The sequence below is a fragment of the Bubalus bubalis genome, chromosome 7 (genome assembly GCF_019923935.1).
Source record: "Bubalus bubalis isolate 160015118507 breed Murrah chromosome 7, NDDB_SH_1, whole genome shotgun sequence".
Classification (NCBI taxonomy): domain Eukaryota; kingdom Metazoa; phylum Chordata; class Mammalia; order Artiodactyla; family Bovidae; genus Bubalus; species Bubalus bubalis.
In genome coordinates this window covers 46,422,089-46,444,511 of record NC_059163.1, presented here as the reverse complement: position 1 = coordinate 46,444,511, position 22,423 = coordinate 46,422,089, and the positions used below count along the sequence as shown (strand labels likewise).

General features: G+C 38.0%; 1 protein-coding gene across 10 annotated transcripts in view; it reads right to left on the bottom strand.

The window, feature by feature from the left end:
* CLOCK (clock circadian regulator) overlaps nt 1–22,423 on the bottom strand; it is a 121,867-nt gene that overhangs the window by 82,688 nt on the left and 16,756 nt on the right. For 3 of the 10 annotated variants that reach the window (XM_044945872.2, XM_044945871.2, XM_044945873.2), the window contains exon 3: nt 8,566–8,713. The exons of the other annotated variants lie outside the window; for them this stretch is intronic. The gene's annotated coding sequence lies outside the window, so the exon portion shown is untranslated. The remainder of the gene's footprint in view (nt 1–8,565; nt 8,714–22,423) is intronic. 10 annotated transcript variants of the gene reach the window in all.

Below are 22,423 nucleotides of genomic sequence, written 5' to 3'. Positions count from 1 at the left end.
CTGATGCTGGGAGGGATTGGGGGCAGGAGGAAAAGGGGACGACAGAGGATGAGATGGCTGGATGGCATCACTGACTCGATGGATGTGAGTCTGGGTGAACTCCGGGAGCTGGTGATGGACAGGGAGGCCTGGCGTGCTGCGATTCATAGGTCGCAAAGAGTCGGACACTGAGCGACTTAACTGAATTGAACTGAACTGAAAGGCTGCCTGCAATCTTTGGCTCAGGGATCCCCTCAATGATCAAAGCCAGGAGCAGGTCACATCCTTCTCAGCTTGTCATCTCTTGTGCTTCCCTCTTACCTTATCAAGATACTTGTAATTACACTGGGCCCACCCAGGTAATCCAAGATAATGATCCCATTATAAGGTCAGCTGATTAGCAACCTTTACTCCTCTTTGTCATCAAACCTAACAGTCACACTTTCTGGGAACTTAGGACATGGACATCACTGAAGGACCATTATTCTGCCTACCACATACTATGACCCAAGAAAACTCTCCCTCCAATGAGTTGAGTTCCGCCCAACGGTAAATGGTAAGGCCTGGAGTGAGAACAGAACTCCTGGCAAAGAGAGATCTGTTGGGACAGGAAATGGGAAGAAAGTGTGCAAAAACAATATTGAGGAAATAGGATGTTTTGCTAATGATAATGTGTCTAGAGGACACAATCAAAGGATTTTGAAAATTGGGAAAGGGGGATGGTATCAATGTGGGGATATACAGAGTGTGTAGGAACAAAAGTCTAGGTGGTGTGGGGTGACCTGAGTCTTGATCCTCTCTTGGTGCCTGATATGAAGGAAAGTAGGGCATAATGGGATTAGTCCCTGTTGTGACTATGTAGGGAGAAAGGGTATTTGTGAACACAAAATATCTTCTGGGGATAAACATTAAATAATCTGATCCATCAATATATAAGACTGTATGACCATTCAGAACTGTGTAACTACCTGAACTCTTTTCCTTTTGTCTTTCTTGAAGGGAACTGAAAAATACTGTAGATGAGAATCCCAGTTGCATGAGTTCAAATGCAACTGAATGTCTAATTTTATTGCTATATGCAAGAGGCTCAAGGCATGCTTTACTCAATGGCCAAAGTCTTACTTTAATATCCAAATGAATATGACAGCAGATTTCCCTTTGGGACAATTATTTAATGGGCTACACCATATAAAATGGCATAATCTGTAAGTATCAAACAGATGTCTAACAGGATTGATAGATCCCAGCCTTTCTGGAATCTTTTATTTTTAAGAAGCACTTTATGTAAATTTCTGAGATGGGTCTCCAGAAAAAGAGAGAGTAAATTAAAAGAGAGAGTAATTTTATCAGTGTTATAAAACTACAGGGACCTGTAAGAAATCTGATTAAGTTAATACTGCGAAAATAATAGGTTTAGGGTCAGCTCATGAGACGTTTAATAACTTACAACTAATATGTATAAATCTTATAACAACGTTTTGACATATACTTCATTAATGAGGCCACCAGATGCACATAAATACTACCAAAACTTACATTGTCAAGGCCACAAATACTCCTCTTTTCGCAGTGCAATCACTGTTTTGATCTATTAAAAGTTTGGTAAACTACCAGGTTGCTTTTGTGCAGCCAAGCAGGTCAAGCAAGTTCACGATCACCTGAAAACCAGCTCAAATAAGTTTCGATGCATTCTGAACCACATATTATTCAGAAAACTGTCATCATCAATGTGTTTTTTCTTCACTAAAATTATTATATCTACATTTGTTTTCAAGATAAAATTCATTTCCTTTAAATCGTAAGATTTTACAGTGCATGATTTATGTATATGTTGTCCATTTCCACTTTTCTATACCTATTTACTTTTAAAGCTCTCAAATAAGCAAAACTACATGGATATATTAAGTACCTTAGCTGACTATTATTTTTTCAATCCACTGACTGACTGCTTGAACCTCACCTGAAATGACAAGGTCTGGGAAAATGACAGGCCAAGACCCTATCTGAATCTGTTCCCTTGATACTCCAAGTATCAAGTTCCTTTGATGCTCCAAGGGAGCTGGAACTCCCTTGATACAGACACATTTGCAGTATTCAAGTAAGAGTTGTTGTTTAGTCCCTAAGTCATGTCTGACTTTTCTGCAACCCCACGGACTGTAGCCCATCAGACTCCTCTCTCTATCCATGGGGTTTTCCAGGCAAGAATACTGGGTTGCCATTTTCTTCTTCAGGAGATCTTCCTAACCCAGGGATGGAACCTATATCTTCTGCATTGCAGGCAAGATTCTTTGCTGCTGAGCCACCAGGGAAGCCCTTCATGTAAGAATAATTAAGCATAAAAGAGGATATGTAAATGGAATGCTAATTCACAGCTAGAAAGCCTATGACCAGGCTTCACAGGATGCAGCCTAGACATAACAAGCATTATAGAAGAAAGACATACCCTAGATACAGAAGAAACATGATCTGAGATTTCCACTGACGATTATCTGCAAGTCTGCTATTGAGTCCATGTAGTAAATTTGTGTTTCATATATTTTCAGTTCTGAAATTACCACTTGATTCTTTTATATGGTTCTATATCAGAGGAGAACTATCTTTCTGTTCATTTCAAAAATGTTCACTTTTGCCTCACTGCCCAGGGATATAACGTAGCAGTTACTTTAAAGTCTTTTTCTGATAATTCCACCATCTGAATCATCTCAGGGTTGGCATCTATTTATTGTCTTTTCTTGTAAAAAATAGTCAGATTTTCCTGTTTCTTTGTATGTAAAATAATTCTGTGTTATATCCTAGGCATTCTGAATATTAGTTTATGAAATTAGATTCTGTTAACATCTTCTGGAGAATCTTTTTTTTTGGCCTAAGTTTATACAACAAGTTACATATTGCCTTCTAAGGCTGGTAGTACTACTGTCAGCCCAGTTTTCAAAGTCTTTACTATGTTATTTGGGTTCATCCTCTGCATGCATCACTCCAGCAAGTCTAGGATTTGAACAGTGGTTTACATCGTAGGTCAGTTCTCTGTCTTTTCTGTATTTCTTTGGGTCCTTCCATGCTCATGTAGCTCTGTCATGAGCTCTCTGTCTTTTCTGTATTTCTTTGGGTCCTTCCATGCATGTGTAGCTCATGAGTAAGGTGGGACCTTTGTGAGTCTCCTTTCACATTAGCCCTCTTCCCTGTGAAATTTCTCCAGCATGCATCAATTTCCACAGGCCTTTTCCCCAAATCCTCTGACAAGAAAAATGGTTTTCTCTCAGTTTTAGTGTTTGTGCCACCATGGCAATGCAACTTTATAGGCAGAGATGGTCTCGGGGCAAGCTTGGGAGAGAAAAAGAAAAAAAAGCGGAGGTGATTTCCTTTTCCTTGTCTTCTGGTAAGAAATAAGGGTATTCTCTTGGGGTTTTTGTAAACTTCCATACCCACTGTGCAGTTCCCTAGTTCAGCCCACTATTTGGTAAAAGCTGAGTCCTGGAAAGAGAGAAAAGGCATATTCACCACTATACAGGCTATTTTTCAAGTTATGACTTCTCAATTTGCCTATTATTATTTTCAGAGTCCTTATATAGCTAGCAGCTGTTGGTATTCTACTGAGTATCGTTCTAATCAGTCAGAGGCTTACTCCATTTTGGCCTATGCATTGTATTATATCTACTTCCCAACAGACTCTCACCTCATGGCTTTAGTAGTTAAAGGTGGCTCAGCAGTAAAGAATTCACCTGCCAATCCAGGAGACGCAGGTTCAATCCCCAGGTCAGGAAGATTCCATCCTCTGGAGGAAGAAATGGCAACCCACTCCAATATTCTTGCCTGGAGAATGCCATGGACAAGAGCCTGGTGGGCTACAGTCCATAGCATTGCAAAGAGTCAGATACGACTGATCAACTGAGCATGCATGCACACAACTGGTCATTATCTGGATCACAATTCTATTAGAAATCGCACTGTGGTGAGCTTCTAATCCTCAATCACAGGTAGTAGCATTTCTTACTACCTATGATTCTTCTATAACAGTCGGCTTTCCCTCTGAACTATCTGGTCATCCTGGAATAAAGTCTGTGCAGAAAATAAAAAATAAATGATCTTTCACTTACCAATGATTCCAGAGTAATGAAATGACAGTTATTTTTAAAGAATTATTATAAACTTTTGAATTCTTATATATTGAGGTTTCAATCTTTAGTTAATACATATTTTTAAACCTACTGTTATGGAAAATTTCAAACACACACCAAAGTAAAAAAGAACAATGATTAACTCATGTATCCATCACCTATTTTCAATAATTATCAAATCATGGTCAATACTGTTTCACCTATTATGTCCCTTCCCCATTCTTTCTCATCTTCCTCTGTATTATTTGAATCAAATCCCCCAAACTATATTATTTCATCTGTAAATATGCTAGTATGAATTTATAAACTGTAAGGACTTTAAAAAACATAATCACAATATCACTAACTTTAAAAGTTAGAAGATGTGGAAGACCTCTACACACAAAACAAAACATTTCTGATAGTAATTTTAAAAGATCTAAATATACAGGAGATAAACTATGGTTAATGTATTGAAAGTCTCAATATGGAAAGATATTTAATATATCCAATCCATCTACAGATTCAACATTAAACTAGACAATAATAATAAATAAAAAATACTTAACATGCTTAATATTAAGTAGGGATTTATTATTTATTTACTTCTTTAGGAAACTGACAGGCTGAGCATAAAATCTTAACTGAAATTCAGAAGGGCAAGAACAACCAAAGCAATGTTGAATAACAAAAGCTGGAGGATTTAAAGCTATAATAATTAAGAGTATGGCACTGGCAAAACAACAAAGAGACCAATGGAACAGAAACAGAGTCCAAAAAGAGACCCACAAATAAACAGTCACCTTAACTACTGAAATCCGTAGGAAAGTATAGTCCTTTCAATAAATAATGCTGAACCAAATGAATTTCCAAGTGGAAAACAAAACAAAACATGAATCCTACCACACACCATGCAAAAACCTAAACACTCAAGTTTATAGAGGAAAACATAGCAGAATTATCTTCTTGGCTTTGAGACAAAGAATCCTTAAAACACGCAAAGCACTAACCATAAAAGAAGAGTTTGATAAAACAGACTTTAAAATTAACAAATTAGTACACAATATTAAAAGAGTAAAGAAGTAGAAGTTTTCAACACTTAATCTATCAAGAAACTTATCCTAGAAATAAAGACCTGCAAATCTGTAAGACAGACAACCCAATAGAAAAATAGGCAAATAACATGAACAGGCATTTCTCAAGAGGATAAAACAAAGAATCAATAAGCACATATAAATATGTGTTAACTTTTTAATTTAACTCAGATGACCATTATATCTACTACTGCGGGCAGGAATCCCTCAGAAGAAATGGAGTAGCCATCATGGTCAACAAAAGAGTCTGAAATGCAGTACTTGGATGCAATCTCAAAAATGACAGAATGATCTCTGTTTGTTTCCAAGGCAAACCATTCAATATCACAGTAATCCAAGTCTATGCCCCAACCAGTAACACTGAAGAAACTGAAGTTGAACGATTCTATGAAGACCTACAAGACCTTTTAGAAATAACACCCAAAAAAGATGTCCTTTTCATTACAGGGGACTGGAATAAAAAAGTAGGAAGTCAAGAAACACCTGGAGTAACAGGCAAATTTGGCCTTGGAATACGGAATGAAGCAGGGCAAAGACTAATAGAGTTTTGCCAAGAAAATGCACTGGTCATAACAAACACCCTCTTCCAACAACACAAGAGAAGACTCTATACATGGACATCACCAGATGGTCAACACCAAAATCAGATTGATTATATTCTTTGCAGCCAAAGATGGAGAAGCTCTATACAGTCAGCAAAAACAAGACCGGGTGCTGACTGTGGCTCAGATCATGAACTCCTTATTGCCAAATTCAGACTGAAATTGAAGAAAGTAGGGAAAACCACTAGGACATTCAGGTATGACCTAAATCAAATCCCTTATGATTATACAGTGGAAGTGAGAAATAGATTTAAGGGCCTTCATCTGATAGAGTGCCTGATGAACTATGGAATGAAGTTCGTGACACTGTACAGGAGACAGGGATCAAGACCATCCCCATGGAAAAGAAATGCAAAAAAGCAAAATGGCTGTCTGGGGAGGCCTTACAAATAGCTGTGAAAAGAAGAGAAGCAAAAAGCAAAGGAGCAAAGGAAAGATTTAAGCATCTGAATGCAGAGTTCCAAAGAATAGCAAGAAGAGATAAGAAAGCCTTCTTCAGCAATCAATGCAAAGAAATAGAGGAAAACAACAGAATGGGAAAGACTAGAGGTCTCTTCAAGAAAATTAGAGATACCAAGGGAACATTTCATGTAAAGATGGGCTCGATAAAGGACAGAAATGGTATGGACCTAACAGAAGCAGAAGTTAATAAGAACAGATGGCAAGAATACACAGAACTGTACAAAAAAGATCTTCATGACCCAGATAATCATGATGGTGTGATCACTCACCTAGAGCCAGACATCCTGGAATGTGAAGTCAAGTGGGCCTTAGAAAGCATCATTATGAACAAAGCTAGTGGAGGTGATGGAATTCCAGTTGAGCTATTTCAAATCCTGAAAGATGATGCTGTGAAAGTGCTGCACTCAATATGCCAGCTAATTTGGAAAACTCAGCAGTGGCCACAGGACTGGAAAAGGTCAGTTTTCATTCCAATCCCAAAGAAAGGCAATGCCAAAGAACGCTCAAACTACCGCACAACTGCACTCATCTCACACGCTAGTAAAGTAATGCTCAAAATTCTCCAAGCCAGGCTTCAGCAATATGTGAACCATGAACTTCCTGATATTCAAGCTGGTTTTAGAAAAGGCAGAGGAACCAGAGATCAAATTGCCAACATTCGCTGGGTCATGGAAAAAGCAAGAGAGTTCCAGAAAAACATCTATTTCTGCTTTATTGACTATGCCAAAGCCTTTGACTGTGTGGATCACAATAAACTGTGGAAAATTCTGAAAGAGATGGCAATACCAGACCACCTGATCTGCCTCTTGAGAAATTTGTATGCAGGCCAGGAAGCAACAGTTAGAACTGGACATGGAACCACAGACTGGTTCCAAATAGGAAAAGGAGTACGTCAAGGCTGTATACTGTCACCCTGTTTATTTAACTTATATGCAGAGTACATCATGAGAAACGCTGGACTGGAAGAAACACAAGCTGGAATCAAGATTGCCGGGAGAAATATCAATAACCTCAGATATGCAGATGACACCACCCTTATGGCAGAAAGTGAAAAGGAACTAAAGAGCCTCCTGATGAAAGTGAAAGTGGAGAGTGAAAAATTTGGCTTAAAGCTCAACATTCAGAAAACGAAGATCATGGCATCCGGTCCCATCACTTCATGGGAAATAGATGGGGAAACAGTGTCAGCTTTATTTTGGGGGGCTCCAAAATCACTGCAGATGGTGACTGCAGCCATGAAATTCAAAGACGCTTACTCCTTGGAAGGAAAGTTATGTCCAACCTAGACAGCATATTCAAAAGCAGAGACATTACTTTGCCAACAAAGGTCCGTCTAGTCAAGGCTATGGTTTTTCCTGTGGTCATGTATGGATGTGAGAGTTGGACTGTGAAGAAGGCTGAGAGCTGAAGAATTGATGCTTTTGAACTGTGGTGTTGGAGAAGACTCTTGAGAGTCCCTTGGACTGCAAGGAGATCCAACCAGTCCATTCTAAAGGAGATCAGCCCTGGGATTTCTTTGGAAGGACTGATGCTAAAGCTGAAACTCCAGTACTTTGGCCACCTCATGTGAAGAGTTGACTCACTGGAAAAGACTCTGATGCTGGGAGGGATTGGGGGAAGGAGGAGAAGGGGATGACAGAGGATGAGATGGCTGGATGGCATCACTGACTCAATGGACGTGAGTCTGAGTGAACTCTGGGAGTTGGTGATGGACATGGAGGCCTGGTGTGCTGTGATTCATGGGGTCGCAAAGAGTCGGACACAACTGAGTGACTGAACTGAACTGAACCTTTTAAGTTATCAGGGAATAACAAATTAAAACTACAAAAAATTCACTAGATTTATAGCAGAAGAGTTGTTAATTTGAAACACTAATAATTTCAAGTGTTGTTGAGGATGAAGAGAAACAAGAACTCATGTACAATGCAGGTGGAAGTGTAAATTGATTCAACCACTTTGGAAAACTAAACTAGGAAGCATCTACAAGAGCTATACATCCAAATACTCTGAGACTCAGCATGTTCCCCCTTGGTTATTTATCCAGCAGAAAGGCATACATATGTGCCAAAAAACATGCTGAAGAATGTTCACAGCAGAACTGTTTATAGTAGTCAAAAACTGACAATAAACCAAATGTTCGTCAACCGTACAATGGATGAATAAATTGCAGTATATACAAATAATGAAGTATTACAAAGCAATGAAAAAGGATGAGCTACTGCCATATGAATCAATATGAATGACTCCTGCCAACAAGATGTTGATCATAAAAAAAATTAAGTTCAAAAACAGACAATACCAATGAATACTGAATCAAGCCAGAATAACAGTTACCTTTGGGAGAGCATGATGACTGTCAGGGGGCATGAAGGAGGCTCCAGGATTGATGAAAATGTTCTATATCTTGACCTTGGTATTCGTATTAGTTAAACAAGTGTTCATTTCATAAAATCTCATCAAAATGACACTCAGTATTTATGGACTGTATAATATGCATGTTTTAATTCAATAAAAAGCATTTAAAAGTTAGCAATACTACATCAGTCCCTTGATCTTTCTATTTTTAATTTTTTGGTTATTTTACTTGGTTAAACTGAAGTCTAGTAGAACTCGGTTTCTATTATCAGTCTGCCTCCTACTTGGGTACTAAAAGTCATATTTACTTTCTTTTTCTGGACAATTACTGAAGAACAGTCTTATGTGTGGATCCTTCCCACATTATGAGGGCAACAAAAGCCTGCCCTGAAGTTAAGACTTTTATGTACAAACTAGATAATTCTAAGATAGTATTTTTTCTCAATATATATATAATCAATTTTCTATATTGAGTTCCAAATCACCAGTTCCCACAGTCTGTGTCTGGAAAAAAGGAGGTAAGAAAACGCAAAGCTTCTGAGGCTTAGCATCTAAGCTCTGGTCTAGCTAAATTTGAAAAGTCAAAGTCGCTCAGTCATCTCCAACTCTTTGCAACCCCACAGACTATACACATTCAATTCTCCAGGCCAGAATACTGGAGTGGGTAGCCTTTCCCTTATCCAGGGGATGTTCCCAAACCAGGGATCAAACCCAGGTCTCCTGCATTGCAGGTGGATTCTTTACCAGCTGAGCCACAAGGGAAGCCAAATTTGAAAAAGCATATCAAAACAAGGTGTAAGCATAATGCTGCTCTGAAATAAAATGAATTATTATATGTAAAGTGCTTTAAAAATTATGCACGCTAAGTCGCTTCAGTCATGTCCGACTGTGTGACCCCATAGACGGCAGCCCAGCAGGCTCCTCTGTTCATGGGATTCTCCAGGCAAGAACACTGGAGTGGGTTGCCATTTCCTCCTCCAATGCATGAAAGTGAAAAGTCAAAGTGAAGTCGCTCAGTTGTGTCTGACTCTTAGCGACCCCATGGACTGCAGCCTACCAGGCTCCTCCGTCCATGGGATTCTCCAGGCAAGAGTACTGGAGTGGGGTGCCATTGCCTTCTCCAAAAATAATGCATATCACAATGTAAATGCCCACCAGTAAGTCTGCAATTCTTTATACCCAGTTGGAAAAACATTATAACAGATCCTTACTCTTGAATTTCCTTCAAAATATTTAAGATAATAAAAAATAGATCTACTTTAAAAAAAAAAAACGTATTTATGGTGCTAAGGGAAAATTTAATAGATTTTTATTAAAACAAGCTGAAGTGAACATTAAAGAAAAGTACACGATAGATGAAAATTTAATAAACTATACCTAAGATTTTTTTTTTAAGTTCTAAATTATACTACTATTTAACTATGATGTTAGGAGAACTCCTAAATATACTTTATCCAGTCTGCAAAATTTTAACATCTGCATCGTCATCTTCACATACAGATAAACATATTTTCTGAAACATTTGAGAGTAAGGTGCGTATACCATGCCCTTTTACTCCCAAATACTTAAACGTGTACCTAAGAACAAAGATATCCTTTTATAATCTAATGTCTATTTTTTAAAAGGAGTAAATAAAGTCCTTAAGGGCTTTATTCTTCCTCCAGTTTAGGATTCAGTTTAGTCATGTATTAGATTTAGCCATTGTATCTCCTGAGCAGAAGATATTAAAGAGGTGGCAAGAATACACAGAAGAACTATACAGAAAAGATCTTCACGACCCAGATAATCACTAGGGTGTGATCACTCACCTAGAGCCAGACATCCTGGAATGTGAAGTCAAGTGGGCCTTAGGAAGTATCACTATGAACAAAGCTAGTGCAGGTGATGGAATTCCAGTTGAGCTATTTCAAATCCTGAAAGATGATGCTGTGAAAGTGCTGCACCCAATATGCCAGCTAATTTGGAAAACTCAGCAGTAGCCACAGGACTGGAAAAGGTCAGTTTTCATTCCAATCCCAAAGAAAGGCAATGCCAAAGAATGCTGCAACTACTGCACAATTGCACTCATCTCACACACTAGTAAAGCAATACCCAAAATTCTCCAAGCAAGGCTCCAGCAATACATGAACCATGAACTTCCAGCTATTCAAGCTGGTTTTAGAAAAGGCAGAGGAACCAGAGATCAAATTGCCAACATTCGCTGGATCATTGAAAAAGCAAGAGAGTTCCAGAAAAATATCTATTTCTGCTTTATTGACTATGACAACGTCTTTGACTGTGTGGATCACAATAAACTGTGGAAAATTCTGAAAGAGATGGGAATACCAGACCACCTGACCTGCCTCTTGAGAAACCTGAATGCAGGTCAGAAAGCAAGTTAGAACTGGACATAGAACAGACATAGAACAATAGACTGGTTCCAAATAGGAAAAGGAGTACGCCAAGGCTGTATACTGTCACTCTGCTTATTTAACTTATATGCAGAATACATCATGAGAAACGCTGGGCTGGAGGAAGCACAAGCTGGAATCAAGATTGCCGGGAGAAATATCAATAACCTCAGATATGCAGATGACACCACCCTTACGGCAGAAAGTGAAGAAGAACTAAGGGGCCTCTTGATGAAAGTGAAAGAGGAAGAGTGAAAAAGTTGGCTTAAAGCTCAACATTCAGAAAATGAAGATCATGGCATCCAGTCCCATCACTTCATGGCAAATAGATGGGGAAACAGTGGAAACAGTGGCTGACTTTATTTTTGGGGGCTCCAAAATCACTGCAGATGGTGATTGCAGCCATGAAATTAAAAGATGCTTACTCACTGGAAGGAAAGTTATGACCAACCTAGACAGCATATTAAAAAGCAGAGACATTATTTTGTCAACAAAGGTCAGTCTAGTCAAGGCTATGGTTTTTCTAGCGGTCATGTATGGATGTGAGAGTTGGACTATAAAGAAAACTGAGTGCTGAAGAATTGATGCTTTTGAACTGTGGTGTTGGAGAAGACTCTTGCGAGTCCCTTGGACTGCAAGGAGATCCAACAAGTCCATCCTAAAGGAAATCAGTCCTAGGTGTTCATTGGAAGGAATGATGTTGAAGCTGAAACTCCAATATTTTGGCCACCTGATGCAAAGAGCTGACTCATTTGAAAAGACCCTGATGTTGGGAAAGAGGGAAGGCAGGAGGAGAAGGGGACGACAGAGGATGAGATGGTTAGATGGCATCACCAACTCAATAGACGTGAGTTTTGGTAAACTCCGAGAGTTGGTGATGGACAGTGAGGCCTGGCGTTCTGTGGTTCATAGGGTTGCAAAGAGTCGGATATGACTGAGCGACTGAACTGGAACACCTTTTAAACTGTCTTGTCTTTATAAGGTATTCTGCAAGACACAATTTTAAAACATAGGTTCTTGAGCAAATCAAACAGGGAAGTTTCATTAAAAAAGAGATTCAATTGAAGAGTTGGGAAAAGCTTCAGAAGACTTAGATGAGAATATATAAAACTTCCTACTCAAGAGTGGCTTTAGTATATATATATTTAAAGGTTTATTATCAAAAGGTTTCCAGATTTTATACTGCTAAATCTTATCCCTCAAGATGTCAAAAAATTATTGTAACTTAGACTAATTAAAAATTATTAATTTAACAGACAAATCTGGCCAATGATTTGATAGCTAGCTGTAAGGAATGAATTCAGAAATGGATTCAGAAAAAATTACTGTTTTCATCAAAATTCTCTCCTACAGTAACAAAAAGACACCTAATCCCAGTAAGCAAATCTTTAAATGAACTGAAATTATTGTGATCATGCATAGAAAGAATAGCTATTTGAGATATAAGATATCATGTACTTTTACTCAACAAACATTGACTCTGTGCCAACTATGTGCCAGATCTACAATAGCTACAAAGAGATCAATAATTTTAAAAAAATTAGGCATGGTACTCACCCTTAAGAAACTTATAATTTAGCAAACCTAAGATTCCTACTTTCAGACAGGAAAGGTTTTATTTTTCTCTATTCTGAAAACAAAGCAACTAGGATGCAGAGTGGTAAATGTGTCAAACTGCACAGAACTGTGAAATGTTCTAGAGACACAAGAAGTTAGTAATAGTTGCTCAGTCATGTCCGACTCTACAAACCCATGGACAGCAGCCTGCCAGACTTCTCTGTCCATGGAATTCTCCAGGCAACAATATTGGAGTGGGTTGCCATTTCCTTGTCCAGGGGATCTTCTCAACCCAGGGAAAGAACCTGGGTCTCCCACATCGCAGGCAGATTCTTTACCATCTGAGCCACCAGGGAAGCCACAGAAAAGAAGAGCACAAGAAAGGCAGATCCTAAAATTGTCATCTTAAATCTCCTGAGGACTTAATTTGCCTCTGTCAGGCTGCAGAAGACTCCTTAAAAATATCCTCCAATCTATCCATTCACTCCAAAAGGGACCATGTTCCTTAATCCCCAATGTACATACTAGCCTTGTTCCACTGAGTCAGTCACCAACTACTTTCCAAATAATATATTAGTGCTGCTAAGTCACTTCAGTCGTGTCCAATTCTGTGCGACCCCAGAGACAGCAGCCCACCAGGCTCCCCCGTCCCTGGGATTCTCCAGGCAAGAACATTGGAGTGGGTTGCCATTTCCTTCTCCAATGCATGAAAATGGAAAGTGAAAGTGAAGTCACTCAGTCATGTCCGACCCTCAGCGACCCCACCGACTGCAGCCCACCAGGCTTCTCCGTCCATGGGATTTTCCAGGCAAGAGTACTAGAGTGGGTTGCCTTGCCTTCTCTGAATATATTAGTACTTTTACATAAAAATATGATAACAGATGTATCTCCTTACATAGAAACAGATAATGTCCTTTACAGATCAACTCCTTACATAGGAAAAAACAGAAGCTGCACAAAAGGTATATACTACTAGATAGTTTTAGAATGGATGTGATAAGAAATATGCAAATTGAAGACTGGCTGGTCACAGTGGTTCTTTAATAATTTAACTGTGTCAGTGATAGGCTATAGTAGGCCATATGAGTGAGTGAAGTTTGGTTCTTTTCAAAGTTGTATGTAACCTAATACCTTTTCATTCAATTAGTGTGAGGAATGCCACGACTAGAAGAAATAGGATGAAGAGTGTCAGAATGTTAATTTTAAACATTCTGTTAGGAGGAGAGTTGAACCTCTAATAATAATGATTTTTTTATACAATTACTAGGCTCTGCAGTCTAACCTGTGTTCTCTGGCAGGGTGTTTTCATGAATTAAGATTATATCATTAATTAGTTTTAAGGTGCTTTTGAAAAGTAGGCCTTATTTCCGTCTTTTTGTACTGGGAGAAATATATAATAGAAACTGACTTGGATTACTCTGGTGTAAACTCGTATTACATAGGACCTTAACTATTGAATAAATGAATATTTAATACTGGTTATGCCATTGGGATGTCCTGACCCAACATCAAGATTCTAAACCCTACTGTCGATATGAACTCTAGAGTAGGACTATGCTGTTATCTGTAGTGTAACTTGCTCCGTTGACCAATTTTTTGGATCAGTAAGGGATCAAACATTTTGACTATTTGGTCTAAATTTTAACCATTCAGAGACATTTTTGTTCTCTGAGATCATCCCAAACAAAACCGCTAACCCATATAAAAGTTTTATTATCCCATGATGATTTAGTTCATTGGAGCGGGGGGGGGGGGGGGGGGGGGGGGGGGGGGCATTAATTAAATAAAGCTCCATACAGGCCTCTGGTCTTATTTTGTTATTCCCACCTCTTCACAGGAAGGTCAATTTCACTGATTAAGAGATAGGAAAACCCTTGTGTGGCCACTCACACAAGTCTTTATTCAGAAAGCAAGTGATTATGCTGCCTTTGCATGGTCAGGATAATAGATGTCACTGGGCAAGCAGTGCCTTTAATACTGGTCAGGCTACAGGTGATACTCTCAGTAAATAGGCAAGGCTTGTACTTGTTGAGTTCCTTTTACTTTTTTAAAATCTTTTGGTAGGTGCATACCTCTGTCAGGTTGAGACTAATTTTAATAAATAATTTAACACTGACTTAGATTTGTTGTTAACTACCAGTGATTCCATTACTTATATAAGCTTATGCAAGAAGAAATATTTCCTGTTAGTCATATTAACATTACTGTTTCTTTTAATTAATAGATTAGTCCAGTATTAAACTAGGAGTCGATTTATTATTGCTATTAAGGTAAATGTGTTGCCAAGCTTGAACGCTTAATCGATGGTTGTTTTTTAAGGCAACTATGGTGTTATTTTTACTCTCTAGATAAGGTTGTATCCTGTTTCTAAGGAGTTGAAACTTTTTAGATTAACATTTAAAAATACATTAAAATTTCTGATTTTTTAATAGTTTGTAAAGTTGAACTATGATTTAAGATTCTTTTTTTTTGGACAACCAGCTCTCATCAGGCTTGTCAGGCTTGTCACCTCTACTTATAAATCTTCTCAGAATTTTGCTATATAGATGAGTTTTTTCTAATAAACTGTTCATAAGGAGCTCATCTGGCCTCTGGGGATTTAAGTTCTTTGTTAAAAATTTCCTAGTTAAATCATTATACAAAATGTAAAAGGGGAACGGTTTGGTTTTTTTTTATTACTTTTAATGCTTTTTTTTTTAAATCAGGCCCTTACAGTATTTTCTACATAGCACTCCAAATTTTTAAATTTCCATCTCTTATACTTTAAATACTGGGTGAATAATTTATTTAATCTGCTTATAACAGTTGAATTTGTGGGAAATTTGGGACAAATTTAAAGTATCCATAAACTATGAAACTCCTGAGGCTAAAATAAACTAGGTGCTTTTATTTACGCTATCCTTTGATTTATTCAAGCACACTTTCTAGTATGCTTCCCTCATTAAGACTTTATCTCCTCATATGTGTTTGGTACTTGCTAAGAGATTATAAAGGTTATTAATAATTGAGGAGGGTGATGGATGGAGTGTGCATGCTTGATGGCCTGATTCAACTAGGCACTCTATTCTTAATTTACTACCATAGCCTCCTTTGGTTTTTAGTTTCATAAAAACTTTCATATAATAAGAAACATGCTCTTGAAATAGAAAATATAGTCCATTTCCTCCCATCCTACAAGTTACATTTTGACCTAACATTTTTATGTGTAATAATTACTCTTTCTGTTATTCCTTTTTAGAGTTTGCTGAAAACAGCAGTATATAGACTGAATTAGCAAATGCTGGTGAGGTTTATCAGAGTTTATCAATCATAGAGCAGGCTCCTCTAGAGGGGTATGAGGCACCATCAAGTCTCTCGAGTTTTAAGCTACTGCTAATAGAACTCTGGCAAATAATTTTGTTACTGTAATTATCTGAGTTTAGGGCTAAGCATAATGGGTTATCTAATCCTGGATTGAGTCTTAGCTGTTGTGTGATCAAGAACTGTTAAAGTCACTTCTGTAGTTTATTTTTATTTTAGCTATAGCTTTTTACAGTTTAGCTAGAACTTTTTTATTATTCTTTAACACAATTTACACTGGTTTTCTATTAATTTGAGTTAATCATATGACCGTGGTGGCTAGCACAAAATTTACCAACCCTAAATTACATAACTAAGTCCAATTTTCATTCATGGCTTAATTTTTATCACTGCTGTTTCCCATGAGGGTATGGCTTAAGCAAGGCAATATGACCTACTATTTTTGTGTGCTTGATAACTGCTTCTTTTAATCATGATTTAGAGGACAGTCTGTTTAAGCAGGATTCCCAGCTGGTGCTAGTGGTAAAGAGCCTGCCTGCCAATTCAGGAGACATAAGAAACGTGGGTTCGATCCCTGGGTTGAGAAGATCCCCTGGACGAGGGCACGGCAACCCACTCCAGTATTCTTGCCTGAAGAATCCCATGGACAGAGGAACCAGGCGGTCCACTGGGTTGCAAAGCTGGACACAACTGAAGCAACTTGCACGCACGCACTGCTTAAGACACTGTGGTAACACTAAAACGTGGTAAAAAACTGAGAGTACTATTTTAATTTTCTTCCTAACACGTCCATTTACATTCACTTTAGAAGAAAAGTAATACCAGAATCAACTTATTGCCTGCTTGAAAACAGCAACACAGGTCTAATGAGAATATGGATTACACTTCCCAAGATAGAAAAAAAGTGTAAGTTCAGTCACTGAGAATTGGTTATTAACTCTTAGCTCCCTCTAATTTCCCCCAACTCATTTCTTATCTTAGCACTCAATCTATAAATACTTTTCCAACTAGGTAGAGCAGAGGTCAGCTAACTTACTCTATGCTGCTGTTAAGTCGCTTCAGTCGTGTCTGACTCTGTGCGACCCCATAGACGGCAGCCCACCAGGCTCCTCCGTCCCTGGGATTCTCCAGGCAAGAATACTGGGGTGGGTTGCCATTTGCTTCTCCAACTTACTCTATGTAGGGTCATAAAGTAAATATTTTTGGCTTTCTGGGCCCTAAGGTCTGTGATGCAACTCCCTAACTCTGCCTCTATAGCCTGAAAACAGCCATACACAATGTGTAAAAAAATTAAGATCGGCTGTATTTTAATAAAGCTTTATTCATAAACAGTAAACCTGAGTTTCATATAATTTCAACATATTGCAAAGTAGTATTCTTCTTCCAGGAATTTTTTCCACCAACCATTTAAAAATGTAAAGACTATTCTTAGTTCACAGGTCATACAAAACAGGCAGTAGGCTGGATTTGGTAGCGTGCAAACCCTGGATGGACAGACCTGCTTCTAAGCTGGACTTGTAGCAGGTGACTGGCCTGTCTTTACCTCAGTCAACTGATCTCTAAACCTAAAACCTGACATGAAATAATTCTTATTCTACTTTTCATTCATTTGCAAATCACCTTTCTCTCAAAAAAAAAAAAAGACACACTGTAGCTCTTACTTTCAGATGGTAACTTTTAAGAATTTCAAGAACTGCTGAAATACATCTGGATATCAATTATCTTTCAATAAATAATTTTTCACTTCTCTTGAGAATAAAAATTCTAAAGATAAATAAAAGCTATCAAAGGTAGCAGTCTATGCTCTAAATGTTTTTATAATAATTGGTCCTATGCTCCTTGCAAGGAGATTGCAAACCTCATTGTATCCAATATTTATGTCAGAAAAAAAAAAAAAACAAGAAAAGAAGGCATACTTCTGAGCTCAAGATGAAGACTGAAGATATCTAGTGAAACTCACCAAGTTGCAAAGATTCATCTAAGAGGAATGCAGAATTTTCCAAAGGCATCTAACACTGTGACAAAATCAGCTTCTAAGTTTCAGCAGCTTTACAGGAAAAATAAAAAATAAAAAAATCCATGAAACAAGGGCAGCTGTGGAAATAATGTTAACCAAATTCTAAGTAACAATACTGCTAGTATTTTTTTTTTCCATCCAAGTATACCACATTAATTGAGGTTTCCTATGTGCCAGGAATTGGGGATGCAGCAATGAACACATCAGATTCTATCAACCCCTCTGGAGCTTAGTCTGTAGGGTTACTCCAAATGGGATGAAAGGTTTTAAAACCATGATGGTGTGAAAGGGGAGCATGGCAGAGATACAAACTAGTCTGGTGGGAATTTGTTAGAAAACATCTCCCTGAAAAGAGGCAATTAATGCAAGCATGAGTAGGATCTGACCAAATAAAGCAACTGGGGAGGGGAGAGAAAGAATATATTACATTAAGGGGAACAGCATGTTCAAAGGCGCAGATGTAGGAGAGGATATGGCATCTGTGTGAAAGTAAAAGAAGTCGAGTATGGCTGCTCAGAGTAAGAAAAGAGATGAGAAGGTCATTCTCTGAGATGAGATATGGCCAAAGGAAGAAAGCAAGGTATTAAAACAATTTGCCCTCTATCACTCAGTCACACAGAGCTAACAGGCAGAGTTCATTTTAAGCCCTCACCACTTGACTGCAATATAATTACCATTCTGCAGCTCTTCTCAGTCCTCTATCATCAAGGGTCTTAGAAGAGGACTCCTGGAAAGAAAGCTGACGGAAAGTCTTAAGGAGGATGATCCTTTTGTGGAGCTTTTGCAAGGGCCTGAGAGAAAACTGCCAACCTCACTAATGAATGGAAGAACTGATCAACTAACCATCAGGAGCCCTCATGCAAAATGAAGGAAAAGAAGAGTCCCAGTACCATCCTCAATTACTAATGAATAGTTGTCAAGCATTTTATTATGTGTGAAGTCTAGTTGTAAGTGCTTTACATGTATGAACTAATTTAATCCTCAAAACATCCCTATGAGATAGGTGCTTTTTATTACTCTCTATTTCCAGTATGGTTTTATGAACGGTCCAATGATCATCATTAATTTTTATTAACAATTGAAATGAAAATTATTAGAAATGTTAATGATACTTCTTTCCACCATATTAAAAGAATTTTAATTACCCTTCAATAGGAAAAGTACTATTTTAAAGATTAACAAAAACTAAAGATTTCACAACATTAATTGGGTTATTTCTCTTTTAACTAGCAGTTCCGTTAGACAAGGAGTTGGAAATTCTGTTCCTTGCTCATTCATTCACTTACTATGATAGGTTCTACATAGCCAATGATAACGGGGAAAAAACACCAAATTCCTGCCCTCATGGAGTTTTACTCACTGAAATGAAAATTGATACCCCCTAGCAATTACATTTTTATAACATATCCTACTTATAAAATGTTCTTATGTAAAGAGTCAAACTCTTTGCTTTTTCCAGTTTTTCTATGGTGTTTCCTGTAAAGTACAAATGTGAAAACTGGACCACAATAAAGTTGAGTGCCAAAGAATTGATTTTTTCGAATTGTGGTGCTGGAGAAGACTCTTGAGGGTCTCTTGGACTGCAAGGAGATCCAACCAGTCAATCCTAAAGGATATCAACACTGAATATTCATTGGAAGGAGTGATGCTGAAGCTGAAGCTCCAAAACTTTGGTGACCTGATGTTAAGAGCCAGTTCACTGGAAAAGACCCTGATGCTGGGCAAGACTGAGGGCAGGAGGAGAAGGGGGCAACAGAGGATGAGATCACTGGATGGCATCACCAACTCAATGAACATGAGTTTGAGCAAACTGCAGGAGATAGTGAAGGACAGGGAAGCCTGACATGCTGCAGTCCATGGGGTCACAAAGAATCAGACATAACTTAGCAACTAAAGAACAACAACAAAGAGTCAAACTACAGAATCAAATCTTTATATTGTATATTCTTAACAGCTGCAGTATCACATCCAGGGGTGAAAAAAATCTTCAATAGAAATTAAAATGGTTTCTTGCCTTCCAAAGCACAATGCTCTACTCTTGGGTCTCATGGAGCAGACAATAAAGGAAAAAAAATGTCTAAAAAGGGCCTTTAAAGGAGTAATAATGAAAAAAAAGCTTGAGAAACACTGCTTTAGAGCAAACGTTCCATTTAAATCAATACAGAAAAGAAGTAAAATGACATCAAGAAGAAGCAACCAGATAAATTCAGAATGAGAAATATTTTATAGAACTGACCTAGTTTCATATATATATATATATATATACACACACACACTTAGAAATATTTGCAGATGAATTAGATGTGGAATATGCTTCAAACAGATTCAGGAGAAGGTACACAGCTGAAGGTATAGATGAAACAAGACAGGTCCTGAGTTGATAGTTATTAAAGCTGAGAGTTCATCATTCTATTCTGTACTACTGTTGTTATGTATTCCATTAAAACAAAAGCGTATGTTATTTGAGGAAGATTTTGAATTCTTAAGAAACTGGAGCAGAACTGTGTAATACATAGCTGGTACAAACATTTTCTATCAACGGTGATCTACAAACCGGTATCACTCTTCTCCCGAATAAACTGTACTCTTCCCACTGCTGGGCATACACACTGAGGAAACCAGAAGGGAAAGAGACATGTGTACCCCAATGTTCATGGCAGCACTGTTTATAATAGCCAGAACATGGAAGCAACCTAGATGTCCATCAGCAGATGAATGGATAAGAAAGCTGTGGTACATATACACAATGGAGTATTACTCAGCCATTAAAAAGAATACATTTGAATCAGTTCTAATGAGGTGGATGAAACTGGAGTCTATTATACAGAGTGAAGTAAGCCAGAAAGAAAAACACCAATACAGTATACTAATGCATATATATGGAATTTAGAAAGATGGTAACAATAACCCTGTGTACGAGACAGCAAAAGAGACACTGATGTATAGAACAGTCTTACGGACTCTGTAGGAGAGGGAGAGGGTGGGAAGATTTGGGAGAATGGCATTGAAACATATAAAATATCATGTATGAAACGAGTTGCCAGTCCAGGTTCGATGCATGATACTGGATGCTTGGGGCTGGTGCACTGGGACGACCCAGAGGGATGGAATGGGGAGGGAGGAGGGAGGAGGGTTCAGGATGGGGAACACATGTATACCTGTGGCGGATTCATTTTGATATTTGGCAAAAGTAATACAATTATGTAAAGTTTAAAAATAAAATAAAATTTAAAAAAAAAAAGAAAAAAGAAAAAAGGACTCAAGAAACATAACAACTAACTGGTAATTTCCCATCTGAATTCTGATTCAAACAATATAAAAAGGTATTTTTCAAACAACTGGAAAAGATCTGAGTAAGAACTAGGTATTATATAATATTAAGAAACTATGGTTAATTTGGTTAGATATGATAGAGTTTATGTAAGAACATATCTTTACTTTTTAAAAACATATAGAAATATTTTACCCTCCCTGGTGGCTGAGGCGGTAAAAAATCCACCTACAATGCGAGAGACCCGGGTCTGATCCCTGGGTCGAGAAGATCCCCTGGAGAAGGAAATCGCTACCCACTCCAGTATTTTTGCCTCGGAAATCCCATGGACAGAGGAGCTGGTGGGCTAGTCTGTGGGGTCACAAAGAGCTGGACACGACTGAGCAGCTAACACTTAGAGGTATTAAAAAAATATCTTTTTATATTGTTTGAATCAGAACTTTTTAACTACAGAGGTAGTTAGAAGTGAAGTGACAATTCCTTTCATTCTTTTTTTTTTTTCCTTAAAAAAAGAAAACCTGAAGAATGAAAGAGAATGATGACAGTTTTGTCTCACTTTCCCCTTTGGAATGCCTACTGGTAAGACAGCACAGAAGTACAAAAAGTTTAAGATCTATAAAACAATGAAAAGAATGGAGTAGGAAGTTATGAAGGGATGAAATGACACAGTAGATTTATAGAGAATAGAAAGAAGATCCAAAGTGTGTTAACAGGTTAAGCAAAACTAGGGAAAGCACAGTGCAAAATTCACACACACAGGGACTACCGTGGAGGCCTGAGTCCATCATTCTGAGACTCTAGACTCAAGTTAGCAGATAAAGAGGCTGAATACTAGTGACCTAGGAAAAAGTTACCTGTCTCCTTTCTCTGCACCCATTCCTTGGCTAGGCAAGGCCCAGTGGCACCCCTAAGCCAAAAACTGTGCCACTCTTTTCTAAAGAAATCTAGCAGAAATCTGGCAACCTGCTCATAAAGAAACCAGAGGAATGTTAGTGCCTAGCCAAGTCTGTTGTCAATACGACAAATAGAAAGCTCCTGAGAATCACAATAGGTTCCCTGCTCTTCTGCTCTAAACCTAAACTTGCCAGCAGACAAGACACTCCATCTATGTACTAAGAATTACCAACCAGTCTTTTCAAACAGAGAAAGCACTTAGGAAAAATCCCACCTATCCAACAAGAAAAAAACACCCCACTGTAGCTATAGAAAGTAATCAAGACATTCCTGTAGCAATATACATGAGTCAACTATGTAATTTCATATGAGGAAAAACCACAGCTAGAAAAAGACAAAGCTAAATA